This window comes from Dermacentor variabilis, chromosome 3 (assembly GCF_050947875.1).
Source record: "Dermacentor variabilis isolate Ectoservices chromosome 3, ASM5094787v1, whole genome shotgun sequence".
Classification (NCBI taxonomy): Eukaryota; Metazoa; Arthropoda; class Arachnida; order Ixodida; family Ixodidae; genus Dermacentor; species Dermacentor variabilis.
This window is the reverse complement of record NC_134570.1, coordinates 221914173-221931971: the sequence shown is the minus strand read 5'-3', so window position 1 is coordinate 221931971 and position 17799 is coordinate 221914173. Positions and strand designations below refer to the sequence as shown.

Below are 17799 nucleotides of genomic sequence, written 5' to 3'. Positions count from 1 at the left end.
TTCAAAGCTGTTGAGAAGTGGCGTGGCATAAGATTGCGAACATGCACGTAAAATAATTTGTCATGGCACTTATGCAGCTTTCTTAATTATTAGCAATGAAAAATCCCTAACGAAAATACCAAAGGGGCACTTGTTTTAGGTTTATTAAGTTTAGTTTATTAAGATATTGTAAGACGGAGTCTTACGAAATAGACGCGTCTCTTTAATCGCGGGCCAGAAGAAGAGCGTGCAGCTTACGCGCTTCGTCATCTTTCGCGGCGCCGGCCTTTGCGCGGGCCGTGCCGTGGTGCGGGAGCCCCATATCATTGTGTCAATATTGATACGAAACAGCCGCCCCAGTGTAGCTGCATTGAGGAGGAAGAAGACGACGTGTGTCCGCTGGATATAGCGTCGCCATGTTTGCCACCGTTGGTCTCCATGGTCTGCTTCTGGGCCGCAAACAGTGCTTGCACAGCCGTCTCAAAGGCGCGTGGCTCCCGCAACATCAAGCTGGCATCTAGATGGAATGCTGTGTTGAGGTGTCCACTGTTGTACTGGTCAGAAGGGCGGCAGTCCACAACAAAGTAGCGCACCAATATATGTCTGTCCAGCTTGTTTGCAGTGACAAGCTCCGAGACACACACGGGTAGGCACAATGCCTGGGGGGACGTCCCTGTCCGCACACTCTTCTGAGCCAAATATAATGGCATGGTGTTCCTGACTAAGACAAGGGAGTCCTCATTGAATAAAACTGGGCAAGTGAGCAGAAATCTTCAATGTCTTCCGCTTTTAAGGCACATGAAGCAGACGATATGTGTTCTATGATTGCAGCTTTGCTGTCAACTTTCCTGGACATAATTTCGTATTTGGTGTTTGCCAAGAGAGCAAGGCTGAGAAAAAACAGAAGGAATGGGTCAGCCAGCTGAAACTAGATGTCCCACATGTTCTGGATCACCTCCAGGTCGCAAGCGGATGAGAAAAGGCTTCGAAACCAAGGCAGGGCATAGCAGTCGGGGGTGTCCTTCATGTCGTCGAGAAACGAGCACAGGTCGGGGTCATGGTACAACAGCAGCAGTCGCAAAAGGTGGAAAGGGACTCCATCTTCCACGCAGTGCCTAGGGACATAGGTGTTGATCAGGGCATGGAAGCCGATGTACAGCTCTTCTTTTGACAGATGTAGTGCAATGAGGGGTTCCAGCACCTCCATCAAGCCATTGCTGCTTTCATAGTGGAGGCCAGCCTTCTTGCAAAACCGAGTCAGCACAGACTCAAGGTCAAATAACACAGACAGCTTCTCCTCTTCGTCGTTGCCAAACCTGTCAACAAGTGTCTGATAGTCTTTTCATCATCAGTGACTGCTCTGAAAGACCATAAATATGGTCCCAATCGTCAAGTTCTTTACCTTTGACGCCCAAGCTTATCTTCCAAGCGTACGCCCGAAAGCATTCCGGAACTGACTTCATCTTGAAAACCTTGCGCAGGGTATTCAGGTCGCATTCTGAAAGGAGAGCGCTCTCCAGCTCTTACATTCAGCTTGTATTGTCGACGTCCACCATGACGGCCACCGAAGCAGGCTAAAGCAGGCTTCAGGTTCCTGAAGCAGACTAAATTGGCTGTAACAAAAGCACTGATAAAAACTCACTGATCAAAAAACATGTTGCTAGTTTCTGCTGTTCCAAGTGTGCTGCTTTTATGCAGCGTGTCAAGGTAAAGAATGGTTAATAATGTATGCATAGAAAAATGTGGGTGCTGAGAGAAAGCATTAAGACAGTGCGTGCTGTCTTTGGAACAAAGGATTTCTGTCTAGGATTTTTGCAAAATAAAAAGTGCACAGGCTGGCAGGTGTGGCAAAAAATGTTTGACACTTTAGCTTTAGATTTAACGTAGCCAGTTCATAATCTGTCCCTAGTACAGCTTAACGTCAAGCTTGAAGCTGATCTCTAATGTCACATCAGTTGCAGGTTGAAATAACGTGGTATCACAAACTGCTTGTTACGCATGTCAGTCAACCTGGTGCAGTGCTCGCAGGTGAGAGTATGACCGAAAGCTGGATATTCTTTGCCCTTCTGCACATGATGTGCGATAGAACTTGAACTTTTTTTAAGGAAATAAAATGATTGATTGATTGATTGATTGATTGATTGATTGATTGATTGATTGATTTAACTATGCTATAGTGGCAACATCCCCCTCACCTTCTCCTCCTCATTATTTTGTCAACTTGCTAATATGCCCAACTTCTAGAGGCTTCATTATGCTGTTGACTGCTGAACTTGGCTGATGTGAATTTCAATAGCTTGTGGTACCCTCAAAGCCCTGCTGTACTTTGCATGCATTTTAAAATGATCAATTTGAAATATGCAATTGGCTGTGGCATTCTCAGAGAAACAAGCCCTCTTGTTGTGGATAATGCATATATGCACTATTCACATTTTCTGGTACTCTCTCGGGGAGCAGCATATAGGCTGCTCCCCGAAAGAGTATCAGAATATGTTTTCTCACTGAACAAAAGGGTTTAACGCACGCCATGCTCAATCCGTGCTGTCCTACTATAATTATAGCTGCTATGTCAACAGCTACACACTATTGAAAGCGGCAAACAAAGGTCATAACTTACTTTAATTTGACGGTTAAAATGTTGTGGCTAGCTGAGATTTAGCCTTAGCCCCACTTTAATTTGACGGTTGAAATGTTATGCCTAGCTGAGATTTAGCCTTAGCTTCTTCTGGTGTAGACAGCCTTAGTGCAAAGGGAGTCGTATGTCATTAACAAGCTTTTGGGATCAGTACATACTGAATAAGCATGTGTTAAGATCTCGAGGTAGTACTATACTATGGGTCCCCAAAAAGCCTAATTTCATTTTCATTTTTCCATTTAGGCCATGAAGCCACATTTCTCGTACCTGTGCCGTTGTTTCACATTAGGGGAATCCCATTCATTTCTCTCTTTACAGTGACTCCTGTTATTCAGTTTAATGTGGTTTGGCATACAAAGGCACTTTAAGCAAGGCCAACGATAAGTGGTTTGAATGTGTGCAACATGAGTTGGGACAAATATCTCACTGAATAAGCTGATGGACTTGGCCTTAAAGGAACCCCCCCCCCCCCCCATTAAAGAGAAACACTAAATGAGTTCACATGCATCAAGTATTCTTTCATTTTGTGCTTATTTTTTGAAGGGAGGTAAGTTATAGGCTATTTATAGAGTGGGCGTTGGCGGGCAGCAAGAATGCCGACGCGGCTAAAGACATGTTTCCTCTTTACCCAGTTTCTGGCTTTCACCTGCACTTGGCCCGTTGCCTTGACGGATCAACCTGCTATCGTGGAGCGCCATATTAATGCTATCGCCCGCACCGTGCTGCTGACGGCGGCAGATGAATATCCAAATCTTGTTTCGAAGTTCCGCCTGGTAACAGCACTAGTGCTCCCTTTGCGCCGGTGAAGCACATCACTGAAGTCATCACCGGACGTGCTGTATTTAAACGACCGGGCATTGCACGTGCCTTTCAGTGGGCGTTGGCGGGCAGCAAAAACACAGATGCGGCTAAAGACATCTTTCTTCTTTACCCAGGTTAGTACTTCATATTCCTTGCATTCTAAACGCTCGAGTAATCGCTGCTTGCTGCTCGTCCCACGCCCACATGTTTAGGTACTTTTTGGTTGCGGATTGCTTTTGCTGCTATTGTCCGGTGATGTAGAGCAAAACCTTGGTCCCGATAATGTTCACAAGGGCAATGCTGAAGTACTGGCTTCCATAAATGCTCTCGCGAGTACGATGGAAGCACGACACGCTGAAGTGATGTTTTTACTTGACGAGGTAAAAGCTAGTAAAAACTGTTGGAAGAACAAGTGTCTGACATCACCACGAGATTAACAACGGTCGAAGGGAAAGTAAGCACTCTCGAAGGCACTCAGAATGGGAATGGGACCGAAGTGCACCATGTTGCTGCTAATATAGTGCCAAGTGAAAACGCTGCACTGCAAGCATGCCTTGACGACTTTGAGGACCGTTCCCGCCGTGAAAACTTAAATACGTATGGATTGAAAGACAATCTTTCCGAAAGCTGGACTCACACTGAAGAAGCCGCACGAGCCGTTCTTGCAGATCATCTATCTTTAGAACTTCGTGCAGACGCAATTTCATGAGTGCATAGACTTGGCTCTTTTGTTACGGGCAGAAATCGTGCTATAGTTGTGATGTTTGCTTCGTTTAAAGCAAGAGAGAATGTTTTAGCACACAAGTCTAAACTGAAAAATACGGGAGCCGCTCTACAACAGGACTTCAGTAAAACAAAGAGGCAGATAAGTAACAAGCTGATAGATTTCGCCAAGGCTACCACACAACCCTACAACCTAAGATATAATCGATTATGTGCTAATAAAAAATACTATGTCTACTGCAAAGAAACCGATAAAGTCTGTGAAAGAGATTCCCCTAGCGCATTTGCATCTGGTAACCACGTATCTTCTTCATATCCGCAACACGTTGCTGGAGGCACATTATCAGAGGCTCATGCCTCCGATAATGCTACAACTTCCAATGTGTCACACCCTCATAGTGCTCCGACGTAGGAATCGGCGGCCGTTCAGGCGAAGCACATCGGCGACTATTCATTCCTTCTTGCGAACATCAGAAGTATAATAAAGAAGCGTGATACCTTATCACGTTTAATTGGCACGGGCGTAGCGGATATTGTTGTTTTAACCCAGACTTGGTTGTCAAGTAAAGTCATCAATTGTGAACTCTTTTGTCGTGAAAAGAAATATGCAGTGTGCAGACATGACCGAAGTGACCGATCAAGAAGTGGTGTTGTAATTGCCGTTTCTGAAGGCATAAATTCTTACGTTATCCCGATCCAATCAGAGCTTAAATTTCTCTGCACATGCTTTACCTTAAACCATCACGGTGTCATTGTTTGTGCATGTTATCGGCCTCTGCTTTCTGCCACCACGTTCTTTGATGAACTGTACTATTGTCTGAACAAAGTTGTGTCTCGATGCCCGAACGCGCCAATTTTTCTTACGGGTGACTTCAATTTTTCAGGTATTAAGTGGAACGATTCCAACCCCATTGTATCTACTAATTCATTCGAATGTATACCTTTTATTTACCTCTGTTCTACATTTAGTCTTTCCCAGCTCATACAAGAATCAACTCGAGTTACCCCTTCGTGTGCAAATGTACTCGACCTTGTGCTCACCAAGTATCCGATTGCATCTTTTCCCAAACCCTACAGCCAGGTCTAAGTGATCCTCTTACAATCCATTTTGCTACGCCATCGCGCTCGCGCCGCACATCGAAATATTCGATAATAATCCGCGATTACGGGAGAGCAGACTTTCAGCCGTTAATACTGCTTTGGAAAAATTCGTTGACGAGTTCTTTCCGCAGTTCTAGGAATGCACACTGCAAGAGAAGTGGCGGTTATTTCAAACACAAGTCAAAGCGCTCATTGATAAATATATTCCGCTGCGAAGAATATCTAGCGAGAGACGTTCGCCATGGTTCAACCTATCGTTAAAACGCCTACTAAACAGGAAAAAGCGTATGTTCCGCCGCTGCAAGAAAGTTATGACTGACAGAGCAAGGTTGCCTTATCAATCTACCGTTGCGGAATATAAGCGTGCTCTCATCGGTGCTAAACACAACTATTTTCATTCAACCCTTCCTTCTTTACTTCAAATCCACGCAAATTTTGGAATGTTATCGGCATGCGCGAATCCGATGAAGTTCGCTTGAAGAACGATCGACGATTCTTTGTCTGAAATAAACAGTGCTGTATCTTACTGAATGACACATTTTTATCATCTTTTTCACATGTTGCACCAATAACCGTTCCTATTATTTCTGCACCTGACTTCTTTCAAATGGACCCTATCCTTATCGACTGAGTAGGCATTTCTAAACTCATTCAAGTTGCGAAACTTTGATCGTCAGCTGGTACCAATGGTGTCAACTACAAGTTTTTGAAAAACCCAGACTTATTAATCCATTATACTGTCGTACGTCTTTTCGCAGTCATTGCAGAGCGCCACGTTTCCGGACGACTGGAAGGTGGGAAAGGTGGTTCTGGTGCATAGATCTGGTGATATTCATAGCCCCCACAACTACAGGCCTACCTCATTAACATCAATTTCATGCAAGCTGCTTGAACGAATATTATATTCTAACCTGTGCATGTCGCATCTCGAATCGAACTGTTTCTTGACACCTAATCAGCATGGTTTTCGCAAACACCACTCCTGCGAAACTGAACTGGTCGCGTTTACCAATGATTTGTTTGCCATTTTGGATTTTTCATCATTTGTGGATTGAATTTTTTTTAGATTTCGCGAAAGCATTTGATACTTTGCCACATCAATTACTACTTTTCAAGCTTAGTAAACTAAATTTTGAAACTAATCTGGTGAAGTGGATTGAGTGCTTTTTGCAGGCCCGTACCCAGTGCGTTTCAATTAATGACTGTGACTCACCTGTATGCCCTGTAACATCCGAAGTTCGACAAGGCTCCGTACTTGGTCCTCTGCTTTTTGTAATTGATATTAACGACCTTCCTGATTCCACTAACTCCCAAATTAGACTCTATGCTGATTACTGCGTTTTATATAGACAGATATCTAAACCTTCTGATGCTGCCACTCTTCAATGTGATCTGGATAACATCTGGTCTATAAAACTAAATATTGGTAAGTGCAAATCAATGAGAATAACGGGGACGCCTAATCAGTCTTCATGCACCTACTTCCTTAATAACTCTAACTTCAGTCTCTGATTAAAAGTATCTTGGCGTATACATTACTGCCAAGCTATCATGGAAAACGCACGCTGAACATATCACTAATAATGCTAACCGCACACTTTGTTTCCTTCGCCGTAGTTTTTCCCTGGCTCCTGTGTCCCTAAAACTACTTCTGTATAATACTCTTGTGCACCTGAAACTAGAGTATGCTTCTTCTGTTTGGGATCCTCACACCAAATCACTCATACAAGTCCTCGAATCCATCCAAAATTGTTGTGTTCCTTTTATACTTTCTAATTATTCTCGTTCAGCCAGTGTAACGCTCATGAAGAAAACATTAAATCTTCCTGACCTTTCCTTACGCCGTCGTATTTCTCGTTTACGCCTCTTTCACAAAATGTATTTCACCAATGACACTCTAAAGCAATCGCTCTTTATTACTCCCACCACCGGTTCAAAGTTGGCGTGCCAAGCTGCAGCACTAATCTTTCTTTTGACTCGTTTGTTCCGAAGACAAGCGCAGACTGGAGCCACCTTCCTGCCTCCGTCATGTCAATCGCAGTACCCGAAGCCTTCAAGCCTACTGTATATGATCATCTTCATTAACCTGCCTACTACAAATGTATTCTTGTATACCCATTTGCATTCTTGTATTCTTGTATACCCACTCATCTCTGTAATGCTGAACGACCCTGAGAGTAAATAAATGAAATGAAATGACTTAGGTCAACGCTTCATTTTCTGCCAAATTTCGCACCGAAACATCACTGCTGACACGTCAGGGGGACATTATTCATTCCGGAGCATTTTAATGTATTTTGGCTGCTGCGGCTCAGTACATTTGCTCAACAATTGTTAAAGTGCAGTATTTGGCTCTTTGTGAGGCTATATGGTCAATATTTGCAAAAAACAAATTAATTAGGCCTTAGCAGAGGGCGAGCAAGTGCGGCAACATTATTGTGGTTTCACCACCTCTATTTCATCCTAGTCCCTTTTCTGGCTCAACAAACCTCCTCTTTTGGTAACTGCAGTCTTCTTCTGGTGTTGAGGAAGAGGAATTTAATAATGCAGCTCAGATAATTATTATTCTCTTCTGTGTCCCCTTAAAGATTTGCCTGAATGCTGTGGCATGAGACAACGCTGCCCAAAAATTATTTTGCGTGTCAGCGGTTTGTATTGCCATGCAACCACCAGTACTGCCTGAGGGTCTCGGAGATGTCACTGCACTTGCTCTTTATTTCCTAAAAACCTCAGAAGCCATAAAGAGCATCTAATTGAAATGTCCTGCAGTAAACTATATCTTACTGTGTTTGCCTAAACTATGGTAGACGATTGCAACAGAAGAGTACCGTCTACTTCAAAGCATTTGCAGTGTGTCAGGAATGTGTTGGCGATTCTTTTTTACCTCAACAATCATGGAAAGATTGATTTACCGTGTTTACTGCGGCACATTTACATCAAGCCTGATCTATGTAGCGTAGTTATTATTATGCTTATTATGAGTATTATGATTTGTTATTATGCTCATTTATTACGCTTATTTATTACTCAAACATTAAGCTAGTTTTCGTAGATGCCACATTTTCACAATAGTGCAGAACCACCAATTTGCCGAAATCCTTCTAAAAGCAAGCTGCTGCCTCGCATAGTAACTTGAGTAAGCTTCTTTTAGCACAGTGGCAGGCTTAGGGTGTTAGTTAAAAATTAAATTCCTTAAAGGTGTGCCGCATCAAACGGCAAGATTCTTGCTCTTTGTATCCATTGTATCATTCTATGCGCTCAGTGTTCCTTTCCACGCTATTCACAGTGCACACATACTAAAGAGATAAGGGACAGGCAGATGATGGAATGTGCAGCATGCAAAATCCAATAAGGGACATGCAGTGTGCTAAAGACGGCAGCGTTTTATCACTCTCTGTTTGTTGCTTATTTTTTGGTGTGTGTGCGCTATGAATGCCATGAAAATGGGCTATTATCAACTTGACCACACTCAGCTCTTGTGATGGGTGTTTTTGTCCACAAAATGCTCATATGTCAGTAGTAGTGCTGGTGGTATTTGCATGTATAAAAAAAGAGGATTACTTGATTCCAGAACAATTTGATTTGTTCTACCCATGATACTGAACTTGCCAGTCTTATATTAAACGTGTAATTGGGTAGGAAGCTAATGTGGCGTTTTGTATGCTGCCCCGGGGCATTCAGCTTGTGCAGATGCTTCAAGCTTGTATGTCTTGACAAAAATTGGGCTGAAGCCATAGGAGGAGAGTTGTAAAACTGTAATTAAAGCCTCCTGATACATACGCTGAGTTCTGCTCCTGTAGATGCCTATTGGTTAACCGTACAGGGTATTGCAGATTATGGGTAATACAGATGGGTGAGGGTTATGGGTGATTTTACACTGTAGGGCCTACAGCATGGCTAGCATTACAAAACACATTATAACAACTGTGAGTGTGCATGTCGTGCTGTGGTATCATAATTGGCCCACGGAGTGACCCCCTTTGCTTACGCCATGTGGCATGCTGTCCAGTTTACTTAACCTGACTACCATCTATACGCGAGGAGGAGGACGGAGGCAAAAGGGACCTTCGATTAATGTTTCGGCACAGGTGGCTCATACATTGCATTTTTCTTGCAGGCTCTGTTACTCAAAGCTTTCTATAGGCGACTATAAGCATTTCATTCCTATTTATACCTAATAAGAATTGGTGTGTTCACAGTGTCACTTTTAATATTACACTGTTGTGACACTAAGCTCACTTGTTTTTGTGCAGGTGTGGCTGGGCCTACGGAAAAATGTAAGCAGACTGCTGCGTTGCTGATCAGTGCTGATCTCTGCGTCTGAGTTTGTCCCACAACATCCAGGCCCCACTGTGTTTCCTTCACTGACAAGGTAATATCGTATGGACACCTTGCACCTCAGTAACAATTTTGAGTTTTCAGAAACATGTTAGGACAAAAGGGTTGGCCTTGGTGATAAATACATTCATATACTTTTTTCAAAGTGCTCTTTTTGCAGTGTTCCTGGTGTATATGTTTTCAGAGGATGCTTACACTCCTTAATTGCAAAGTGCCATGGAGTTTGTTTATGACTTACAGCAGTACTTTTTGACCAAGAAAAAATCCTCATTTAATGCACAATCCATAAGAGAGGTAAGGAGGTGACAAGACATAATACAGTCAAAATACATCCAATATAACTGATTGCATAGCAATATCAAGCGAAAGGGGAAAGGGCAAGAACAGATCAATCGGCAATGCAGATTACTCGCACAGCTTCGAATACGACACATGCCATGGCGACTATGACAGTTGTTTTACAATGATAATTAAGCAATACTGCTATCTTGATAATCATCTGGAGGGGAAGCCAACTTGCAGATGCACTCACACATATAAGGAAAGCCTCGCGAATTTCGCCAGCCCTATGGCCCTTATAGATTGCCACAATTGCACAGTTTTCAAACAAAATAATACAAGTGAGCTTTGCACTATCAAGTGACCGCCAAATGACCTGAGCTTCAAGTTAACATGGCTGCAAATCGAGTCATTTATTCATTGGCCTGTTTTTATGACGTAGTGTCTACTGCGCGATAGTAGTATTTAATATGTATCAACACCTCTGTGCTCTACGTACTGTTTTTTGCACGCTTTTTTTTTCACAGGTAGTGATGCGTGCCTCTTCATTGTTTACGTGCCTACACAGCAAAGCAAGCTCTTGACATGCCGAGAAATAATTGCAGGGAAAGCCGACGTGAGGCTACTTTTCTCAGCCCTGAACAAGCCAGGTTTGTTCGTTTAGGTTTGCGATCATCGGTTTGATGGTTTTTGGAGCCCCATACGGGTTTTTTCCTCGCACTAAGGCAAACAAGCTTGTGGCATGTGCTTCTGCAATTTGTACAGCGCTCTAAACTTCCAGGTGTGGGTCTCATCTTCGGAAGGAAGTGCACTAATGGCGCCATTCACGGTGCGAATGACTCTCATTGAGTCAGGCAAGGCGCCCGTGTTAATGTTTGTTCGCGTTGCCCAAAACAGCAGCTTTAGGTTCAGTGTAGTTGCAGGAAGGCATGTTAAAAATAACTTCTATGCTTTCAGTGGATGCATTTGTCTTAGGGCGTAAAGTATTTTTTTTCTTGCAGCTTTCTGCACTAGTGCTTCCTTAGCAGCGGCATCAAGTTGCCATGAAGTTGTGCATCCGGAAATTCATGAACAATGAACCTTTAATTTGCACATTGTCAAGAACGGATTAGCTTTGATGCCCTTCATTTTCTGCTGGCATACTTGTGCTGTCAGCAATTTCTTCTCAGCTTGCCGAATTATTTTGAGGCCCCAAGCTGACGCTACTGGTATCTTCAAATGCAGATTTTCAGGATAAGGCTCCTGGCTTTGCAAGTGTGCTTCCAGAAATGGTGGCACTCAGAGGGGGCTATTCTAGATGTGAGTGAAGGGAACTGGGAAATCTTGGTTACATCTTGTGTTTATTTTTGTAGGAGGTAAAAGTTTGACGAAAATTCATCTCGTCTCTAACGTGATGATAGTCATTTACCTGGTCAGTGGCCGTAACACCTCAAATCATGTTACGTGAGTAAATGAATTTTCGTCGAACCCTTGACAACACTTTCTACCGACCCTATTGACAGAACATTGTAACTGAGACTTACTAGTTCGTCTCACTCGCATTCAGAATAGAAATCTATAAGTGCCACCTTTGCTGCAAACAGGCTTGCAAAGCAAAGAATCTTAATCCGAAAAGTCTGCATTTGAAGGCGTCGGTAGTGTCAGTGTGGTGCCTCAAGATAATTTGGCTAGCTGGAAAGAAATTGCTGCTAGCAGGAGCTCAGTGCTAAAAGAAAATCAAGGGCTTGGAAACTCGAGCGTTCATTGCAAGGAGAGAACTATAGCAGATCATTATTTGTGTTTTCTGGGACTTACAGCTAAATGTCAACGTTATGTCGACACTAAAGGACCACATGTAATACCCCCTCTGGGGGTCTTTAAGGAGAATAAACTGAACTGAACGGAACCTGTGTAGACAATCTCAAAAAAACTTGGTGTATTAAAACCAAAAGAGCCTGTTGAAACCACAAAGTTATCTTGAGGTTGTCTTCCTACAAGCCCACTAAACCTGCAACTGCCATTCTGCACAAAGAAATCAACACTGTGGCATTCCACCCAACCCTGACGAGAGTTACCTGCACCACGAAACGTGCTAGCAGTAAGCTCTTGCTGAGGCAAGACCATGAACTTAACCTGCCAGAACATGAGCTCGGTTGGCTTGACTGGGGTCAGTGCCCCTAAATTGAAAATTATGATAAGGATGCATTAAAACTTGCAAAGTCAGATTAGTGTCATCATTGGCATCATTTTGTGGACGACAACAGATGAAAAAGGTCTTGTGTGAATAGTGATCTTACCTGGAGTCCGTGATGTCAAGAAGTGTGAAAATCATTTGCATTGGTTAACAATCGTAAATGAAACTTTTGCTGTCGCTTGAAACAATACCACCCACTTTAAGGAGTGGTGCCAAATTTTTTAGGTGTAGTGAGCACCTGCACTGCACATATAACTTAGTTAAAAAGAATGTAAGGCAGAATTGGCAAAATAGAACTAATGGCAATAATTTTTGCATAAACAGATATTTGCTCAAATCATCTGACAATCCTTTATTTTAGAAAGTATGAATTTTTGTTAAATGTAGTTGTCGGATGATTCTGTATAAGCATGTGTCCTTATGCATATACTATGTGCCTTAAGTGAACTAAATTCTGAAGTTTTATCTGCCAAAACCACAATATGATTATGAGGGGCACTTTAGTGGGGGATTACGGATTAACTTTGGACACTCGGGGTTCTTTATTGTGTGCCAAATGCACCTCATGTTTTTGCATTTTGCCACTATCAAAATGCGAGCATTTCGGCCGGGATCTATGCTGCATTATTTGGCTTAGCAGTGCAATGTGAAAGCCACTACGCCACCACGGTTATTACGTTGCTGGCAGAGGGGTACTTTCAAAGTAATTTACTTCGCTTGACCTGTTCGTGGTATTTCTAAAATTAAATTTTAGACTTGTCACTTCTGTAGCTTCAGTACTAGTATTTGTTTATCAAACAGCGCTTGTCTTTCTTTTCTTACGGTGATAACTTGTTCCAGTGGCCTGCTAATGTGGCAGGTTATTCTACCACAGTAATGCATGTTCCGTTAGAAGTCATAAGCATTGCGGAAAACTACTTATTTATACTGAACATTGTTCAGTATCCTAGATGTTCTGAACGCTGGAGCACTCTTACCTGTATGAATGTAGGCAAAACTGCTGTTGCCGATGCGTTATCTTATTGCATAAGCGAAAATAAATTTTTGCTTTTGTTTACTTTTTCAGGTGTCGCGCAAGCGCTCACTCAAAGAACACATTCCAATGGTCATGGTCATGGAAATTCAAATAAATAACACTTGTGAGATGTATGACATGCTGTTGCTTAAATTCAGAGGACATCATTATTAATTAAAACTTGAATGGCTGTGCAAAATGACCTGCGTAAAGTATACTCTTTTATTTACAAATACAAGCCATTACTTCATCTGAAATTTTCACCTAAAAATTACTGTTTACCGTAGAATTGTGAACAAACCATTACAGTCAGACAACACTGCTGTAAGGTCAGCACAAGTGATCGTGCATGCAGTACCACTTACGAGAATTGTATTTGCATTAGTATAGTAAACATGTAAAGGAAGTGCCAATATTTTTCCCGGGTCATATTCTTGCAGGTTGTACAAGGTTGTTCATCTTGTATGCACTCAGCTTGTACAAACAAACTCCTTCATGATGTATTAGAATCTCGTTCAATGGCAAGAACGCAATCTCATACACACGTGTAGTACGAGAAATCGTTCAATCTGCGACAAATCTTTCAGTCGACGAGAAATCGTCGACTGAAAGAAAGAACTTCTTCAGTTGACGAGAAATCGTACAGTCTATGGAGCAATAATAGCATACAACATTTCTCGTAGATTCTCGTTGACATATGTTTTTTTTTTCAGGAGAGCTGCTGCGCCCCTCCAGTTCCGTTCTTCTCGTCGCCTCATGAATCACGTCCGACTACTCTGCGCACCGCCAACCCTGCCCATGAGCGCCGCTCGCCATCTCCCCGACGCCGTTCGCTTTCGCCAATGCGTCCGACTCCTACCGAACAGGAAAACTAGTCGCCACAGTTCCCGCGTCAAGAAATTCGTCCGTGTCGAGCAGCACAAGGTCTCGCTATTCTCCAGCGAACGTTATGATGTATATATAGATGGAATTGTTGCACTTGCGCTAGTTGGCACAGGAACCGCCGTTTCTGTCATTACCAAAAGCTTTCTCGCCCGCTCCGAAAAGTAATGACACCATAGTCGGCCGCTCCGTACAGCAACCGCACAGCACATCACCCCTGTTGCTGCATGCACTTCGCGCATCGCCATTCAAGGACTCACGCACGCAGCCGAATTTGTCGTTTCGTCTGCGTGCTCATACGACATCATCTTGGTTTGGGACTTACTTTCCACTCGCAAGGCTATCATTGACTGTTCTCACGCCCAAATCGAATTTTTGCCGCTTCCTGAAGCCCAAATTTATGATGCTGATGATTATGGCACCAAGCTGGTCGTTGATGACGAAACCACGATACCTCCGCACTGATCTGTGATTGCAACTGCCTGCTCCAACGTTGTTACTTATACCACTATTCCTTTTAAACCGTCGCATATTTTTGTTCATCGACGATATTTTCTTTCTTTCGCTGTCATCACTGTCAAGGAGAGCTTCACTCATATGCTTGTCTCCAACGATTATGCCTCGCCCCTGACATTGTGTCGCGGTAGGTGCCTTGGACGTCTTCAGTGCACCAATGTTACGACCGTCTTCGACGCCCCTCTTGATGGCGCCTACTCCGAGATTACTACATTGGTTTGTTGCCCTGCTTGCCCTGTCTCCACCGAACGTCTTCGACAATTCTGTGGATACAAACCTGAGCCCCGCACAATGTTCTCAATCTGCTCGGCAAGTAGTCCTCTACATTCGCTTGTCAACGAACGATTTTGGGCCATACATCGATGGTGCATCGCGAGATTGATACGGGTGCCCACTGCACCAGTGGCCTTATCCCGTGTCACCCACAAAGCGCCGTGCTATTGAAGACCAAGTCTGCGATATGCTTCAACGTGGCATTTTTCAACCTTATAACAGTCCTAGGAGTCTCTTGTAGTCCTTGTGAAGAAAAACGAATAGTCCATCTGGTTTTGCGTTAACTATCGCCGTCTTAACAAAATAACGCGCAGAGACATATTCTTGGCCGTGCATTGACGACGACCTCGACTCATTGCAAGCTGCGGAGTACTTTTCCTCACTCGACTTACGTTCCGGCTATTCTCAAGTACCCATGGCACCAGCCTATCGTCCAAAAACAACTTTTGTAACACCAGACGACCTGTATGAATTTAACATTATACCATTTGGGTTTTTGCAGTGCTCCCGCTACACTGGAACGAATGACGAACAATCTTCTCCGCGGTTTAAAATGGAAGACGTGCTTATGCTAACTTGATGACGTGGTAGTCTTTCCTCCTGGCTTTGCCTCTCATCTGTGCTGTCTCGAGCAGCTCACGCAGCTCTCGCAGCTCTCGCAGTGCTTAAATAACGCACGACTCCAGCTCAATATGAAAAAATTTTGCTTTGGAGCCAAGCAATTAAGGATACTCGGACACATGGCTTCCAAAGACGGCATTTTACTCGATGTTTCTAAACTCCGTGCTGTCACCGATTTCCCGAAACCAATGATCGTGAAGGAACTTCAAAGCGTCATCGGGCTTTGCTCATACTTTCCTCGTTTTATCAGTAATCTTGCTTGTGTGAATGCTCCGTTAACGCAATTTCTGCGAGGCGACAGCAAACTTCCCACCTAGCTTGTGACGACGCGTTTACAGCATTGCGGCGTCTACTCACATCAACGCCCGTACTGCGCCAGTTCGACCACCTGTCACCCACAACAATTCAAATAGAAGCCAGCGGCGTAGGACATGGTGCTGTGCTCGATAAGCGTATAATTTGATACGGCGAATATGTAGTAGGCTACGCCAGCAGGACGCTAACCAAGGCCTAGTCAGATCACTTCGTAACAGGAAAGGAGTGCTTAGCTATCATTTGGTCCCGTGCAAAATTTCGACCATACCTGCACAGCCATCCCTTCGATGTCGTTACCGACCATCACGCCCTATGTTGGCTGCCAACAATGAAAAACTCATCAGGCCGCCTCGCCCTCTGAGCCCTCCGGTTACAAGACTTCGACATGCGCGGTGTCTATCTATCTGGCCGCAAACACATCGATGCGGACGCTCTCTTTCTCTCGCCCCACCACGTCAAGTGACGCGACTTGCCTTTCTGCTATCGACTCAGTCCTTTCGTCAATAGTGCTCATAAATATGGCTGTGGAGCAGCGAAAGTATCTGTGGATTGCGGCTCTTTTGGGTTGTCTATCTGACTACCCGGTGTCTCGCCCGTCCCGTGCACTCCGCCGTCAAGCTTCTCACTTTGCGGTACGGGATCGCCGTAACAACGCTTCAAACGGTCGCTAGTCGTTTTTCGTCGTCCCTCGCCACCTCCGCGCAGATGTGTGCTCCGCTTTCCATGCAGAACCACAAGGTGCCTACGCTGACCTCTTCAAAACGTACCCCAGGCTGCGCTTTCGCGTTTATTGCAGTGGGATGCGTGTGATGCGTGTGTTAGCTTCCCGTCTCTCGCTCTCACAGAAAAAGAATTACGTTACTTGGACGCGGCGTCACATGACACGTAACCATGTTACATGACTTCGCACTTCATTTCCTTGTAAGCGCATGCGCGATCTACGTTGCCTGCCATGTATAAAATGACGCAGTGGCACAATAAACTTAGTTGAAAGTTTGCGCTTGGTGTGTCGTCTTCTTTCACGTCCGTGTCGTTTTTTATGTCGCGCAATATCATTTAAGCAAGGGATGTACAGTTTTCTCCAGTAGCACGCCCGCTCGTTTTCAGAATGCCGGCCTCGCAAGTCTTCTGTTCGCCATCCTTATGGTCCCTTGCAGACAATCCCGTGCCCCTCTCGACCATTTGAACGCATCGACATCTACGGCCCTCTATGCACTGTATAAGTGCTGGTATTCGCCGGATTGTTGTTCGTACCTTACGCGTTATGCAGAAACAGTTGCCCTACCGACTGCCACAGCCCGCGACGTTGCGTCCTCCCTCTTGCAACATTTCATACTTCGCCATGGTGCACCCCGGGAACTTCTGAGTGACAGAGGACGAGCCTTCCTTTCCAAGGAAGTTAGCGTGCTCCTTTCTGCACACCATACTGCCCATCGCACCAATACTGCCTATCACCCGCAGACTAACAGCATGGCTGAGAGATTCAATCACACGTTAGGTCATATGCTATCCACGTATTTTGCGTCCAACCACACCAACTGGGGCCTCGTTTTAACATATGTGACCTACGCATACAACACCGCCTCACAGGCCACGACAGGCTTTTCCCCGTTCTTCCTCGTATACGGCCGTGAACCTTCATGCGCCTTCGACACAATTCTCCCTTACCGACCTGACCAATCCGAGTGCACGCCACTCGCTGAAGCTTCCATATACGCCAAAGAATGCCGCCAGCTAGCCCGCTCTTTTACAACTGAATACCAATGGCAGCAAAAGTTCCGTCGCGCTGACGACCGACCCAGCAGCTCATATCAGCCAGACTCTTAGTCTGGCTGTGGATACCCCACACCACTCCCAATCTTTCCTCGGAACTTCTTGCCAAGTGCCGCGGTCCCTATTGCGTCGTGCAACAAACGTCTCCTGTCAATTACCTTGTCGAGCGCCTCAGGCTCTCCGTTGACTTAAGGCGCCGTGGAAGTGAGACGCTGCACGTGCAGCGACTCAAACCTTACTACGACCCGGTCGTGCTCTCCGGCCCTTTAGTCGCCAGGATGGCCCCCTCTTCTCCGGGGGGGGGGGGGCTGAGTCGCAGCGTAGAGAACAGGCGTGTGCTTCAGGCGCATCGGCAACGCCTCGCTCGAGAAAAAA

General features: G+C 44.6%; 1 pseudogene; it reads right to left on the bottom strand.

Annotated features, from left to right (window-relative positions):
- Nucleotides 1-302: 302 nt before the first annotated feature.
- On the bottom strand, nt 303-15955 carry LOC142575028 (TBC1 domain family member 23 pseudogene; annotated as a pseudogene).
- Nucleotides 15956-17799: the final 1844 nt, after the last annotated feature.